This window comes from Triticum urartu, chromosome 3 (genome assembly GCF_003073215.2).
Source record: "Triticum urartu cultivar G1812 chromosome 3, Tu2.1, whole genome shotgun sequence".
Lineage (NCBI taxonomy): Eukaryota > Viridiplantae > Streptophyta > Magnoliopsida > Poales > Poaceae > Triticum > Triticum urartu.
Window position 1 is genome coordinate 145,405,029 of NC_053024.1, and position 4,668 is coordinate 145,409,696.

Consider the following 4,668-nt stretch of genomic DNA (forward strand, 5'->3'; position numbering starts at 1 on the left):
TTTAGGGTTCTTAGAGCAACAAGTAAGATCACAAATTTCACAAAGATTCCAAGCATAACATAGCAATCTGTTTATTTGATCCCATAAGAGTATCCCTTTTTCAGACAAACGGTGACGCACAAAATGAGCATGCTCATCTAAATATTTCCCATCAACTAGGCTAGTTGGGGTTTCAGCACGAGCTCATAAGGATCGAAGATGATCAAAGTAGAACATTTTAAGTGGATCCATATCAATAGATTTTTAGAAAGAAAAGATGCAAGCAAATAGAAGGCACATGGAAACAGAAACAAAGATACATACGGGAAGAAGGCGAATAAAACGGCAAGGGTGAAGTGGGGGAGAGGAAAACGAGAGGTAAATGGCAAATAATATAATGCGAGGGATAAGAGTTTGTGCTGGGTACTTGGTATGTCTTGACTTGGCATAGATCTCCCTGGCAACGGCGCCAGAAATCCTTCTTGCTACCTCTTGAGCACTGCGTTGCTTTTCCCTTGAAGAGGAAAGGGTGATGCAGTAAAGCAGCATAAGTATTTCCCTCAGTTTTTTAGAACCAAGGTATCAATCCTGTAGGAGACCACGTGCGAGTCACCTCGTACCTACACAAACAAATAAGAACCTGGCAACCCAAGCAATAAAGGGGTTGTCAATCCATTCACGGCCACTTCCAAGAGTGAGATATGATAGAGATAATAATAATAAGATAAATGTTTTTGGTATTTTTATGATATAAATTGAAAGTAAAGATTGCAAAATAAAATAGATCGGAAACTTGTATGATGGAGAATAGACCCGGGGGCCATAGGTTTCACTAGTGGCTTCTCTCAAGATAGCATAAGTATTACGGTGGGTGAACAAATTACTGTCGAGCAATTGATAGAAAAGCGAATAATTATGAGAATATCTAGGTATGATCATGTATATAGGCATCACGTCCATGACAAGTAGACTGACTCCTGCCTGCATCTACTACTATTACTCCACACATCGACCGCTATCCAGCATGCATCTAGAGTATTAAGTTCATAAGAATAGAGTAACGCCTTAAGCAAGATGACATGATGTAGAGGGATAAACTCATGCAATATGATATAAACCCCATCTTTTTATCCTCGATGGCAACAATACAATACATGTCGTTTCCCTTTCTGTCACTGGGATTGAGCACTGCAAGATTGAACCCAAAGCTAAGCACTTCTCCCATTGCAAGAAAGATCAATCTAGTAGGCCAAACCAAATTGATAATTTGAAGAGACTTGCAAAGATAAACCAATCATAGATAAAAGAATTCAGAGAAGATCCAAATATTGTTCATAGATAGACTTGATCATAAACCCACAATTCATCGGATCTCGACAAACACACCGCAAAAGAAGATTACATCGAATAGATCTCCAAGAGAATCGAGGAGAACTTTGTATTGACATCCAAAGAGAGAGAAGAAGCCATCTAGCTACTAGCTATGGACCCGAAGGTATGAGGTAAACTACTCACACATCATCGGAGGGGCCATGGAGTTGATGTAGAGGCCCTCCGTGATCAATGCCCCCTCCGGCGGAGCTCCGGAAAATGCCCCAAGATGGGATCTCTTGGATACAGAAGGTTGCAATGGTGGAAATAGGGTTTCGTGGTGCTCCTGGATATTTTCAGGGTATGTGAACATATATAGGAGGAAGAAGTAGGTCGGTTGAGCCACGAAGGGCCCACGAGGGGGGAGGGCACGCTGTAGGATCAAAAGTATATCTAGAGGGGGGTGATTAGACTACTTGACCAAATAAAAATCTAGCCTTTTCCCAATTTTAGTTCTTGGCAGATTTTAGCAACTTTGAACAAGCCAAGCAATCTTAACACAATTCAAGCAAGCATGCAAAGAGTATATGAGCAGCGGAAAGTAAAGCATGTAACTTGCAAGAATGTAAAGGGGAGGGTTTGGAGGATTCAAACGCAATTGGAGACATAGATGTTTTTGTCGTGGTTCCGATAGGTGGTGCTATCGTACATCCACGTTGATGGAGACTTAAACCCACGAAGGGTAACGGTTGCGCGAGTCCACGGAGGGCTCCACCCACGAAGGGTCCACAAAGAAGCAACCTTGTCTATCCCACCATGGCCATCGCCCACGAAGGACTTGCCTCACTAGCGGTAGATCTTCACGAAGTAGGCAATCTCCTTGCCCTTACAAACTCCTTGGTTCAACTCCACAATCTTGTCAGAGGCTCCGAAGTGACACCTAGCCAATCTAGGAGACACCACTCTCCAAGAAGTAACAAATGGTGTGTTGATGATGAACTCCTTGCTCTTGTGCTTCAAATGATAGTCTCCCCAACACTCAACTCTCTCTCATGGGATATGCATTTGGTGGACAGAAGATTTGAGTGGAAAGAAACTTGGGGAAGGCTAGAGATCAAGATTCATATGGTAGGAATGGAATATCTTGGTCTCAACACAAGTGTAGGTGGTTCTCTCTCAGAAAATATAGGTTGGAAGTGTAGGTTTGTTCTGATGGCTCTCCCCATGAATGAAGAGGACGTGGAGGGGTATATATAGCCTCCACACAAAATCTAACTGTTACACATAACTTTCCAAACTCGGTGGGACCGAATGGTTAAACTCGGTTGGACCGATTCAGCAAAGCTAGTGACCGTTAGGGTTTTCGATGGGACCGACATGCAACTCGGTAGGACCAACATGATTAGGGTTAGGGCATAACGTAATCTCGGTGAGACCAATTACACAAACTCGGTGAGACCGATTTTGGTAATAAGCTAACCAGAGAGTTGGTCAGGTAAACTCGGTGGGACCGATCGCTCATTTCGCTAAGACCGAAACATTACGAAGGGAAAACAGAGAGTTTACATTGGAATCTCGGTGGGACTGATCGCTCATCTCGGTGAGACCGAAATGTTACGAAGGGAAATAGGGAGATTACAATCCCATCTCGGTGAGACCGAGATCCCTATCGGTGAGACCGATTTGCCTAGGGTTTGTGGCAGTGGCTATGACATTTGAAACTTGGTGGCATCGGATAGAAAGAATCGGTGGGGCCGAGTTTGACTTTTGGTTTAGGTCATATGTGGATGTGAGAAAGTAGTTGAGGGTTTTGGAGCATATCACTAAGCATTTTGAGCAAGAACCTCATTAAGCAACACCTCATCCCTCCTTGATAGTATTGGCTTTTCCTATAGACTCAATGTGATCTTGAATCACTAAAATAGAAAATGTAGAGTCTTGAGCCTTGAGCTTAAGCCAATCCTTTGCCCTTAGCATTTTGAGGGGTCCAGTTTTCTCATCCATGCCATGCCAATCATTGAGCTTTCCTAAGATATTAATCTTGAAGTAGCATTAGCTCAATGAGCTATATGTTGTTAGGAATTACCAAAACCACCTAGGGATAGTTGCACTTTCACGCGCCCAGGGGGTAGGCACACCCCCTGCCTCGTGGCCGCCTTGTTTGTTTCTTGACATCCACTCCAAGTCCTCTGGATCATGTTTGTTCCAAAAATCATGTTCCCGGAGGTTTCATTCCGTTTGGACTCCGTTTGATATTCCTTTTCTACGAAACACTGAAATAAGCAAAAAAAACAATTTGGGCTGGGCCTCCGGTTAATAGGTTAGTCCCAAAAATAATATAAAACTGTAAAATAAAGCCTATTAACATCCAAAATAGATAATATAATAGCATGGAACAATCAAAAATTATAGATACATTGGAGATGTATCAGCCGCGCAGTGTGTCTGACGCTGCGGAGTTCTTCCAAGCCGAAGAAGGGAGCTCTACGGAGAAGTTGTTCTAGTCGCAATATCTTGCGCCAAAACATCCGGTGCCCTTTAGCGATCAGCTAAAACAGCTTGTCGAGCTGCATAGGGTGGCCGAACTGGCCATGAAGGATTTGGTAATCCGGCTGTGGCCTGCCGAAGCTATACCTGGCAGCTACTTCGGGCTCATGAAGCGGCTGGTGAGTGCCTTCCCTCGGCTGGACGTCGTCAAGCGGTCAGTCTGCATCGAGGGCGCGCATATGGCCTGCGCCCACGGCAAGGTGTGGTGGGTGAAGATGGACGCTGTCAAGCTTACGACTGAGCGGCCGCCAGAGGGCAAGGAGCACCGCACACCCGAGCGGTATTTTGAATACGTCCTGGAGGGGTCTCGTATTGTGGCGACGCAATGTGCGCAAGGCATTATTTTCGAATGAATACATTCATGTTGTCTCTTCCTTGTATGACAAAAAAAAGTTGTTATGTAATATAATGTTAGTTATTTAAAAAAATTCACCTCCTGTGCGGCCGTGTTGTATGAAATCTGAGAGTTGGCCAGTCATCGGCTTCTGCCCCCACGTAGGTAGTACGGGGGTGTTCGGGATGTAATCTAAACACTCTTGATCCAATTTTTTGGTCCTTGAAGGAGGTGTTTAGCGCGACGAACCAGGAAATTGGACTATGCAGCTTTAGCACTCTCACTTAGCCATAGGAGTTTGACAATAAAAATATAGGCGCAACCCCTAGTATCCGAACTAGGATGTTGTAAACACCTGATCGGGTAAGCACAGATCCCTCGCGTAACGCGGAAAAAATCTCTAAAGATTTGAGACCTCTGAAGAGTTGAGCGGCTCTCGCCGCATCATGACAGTCAGTTTTTGGCTTTCTCTACTGAGGTGCTCATCCGGGTAAACC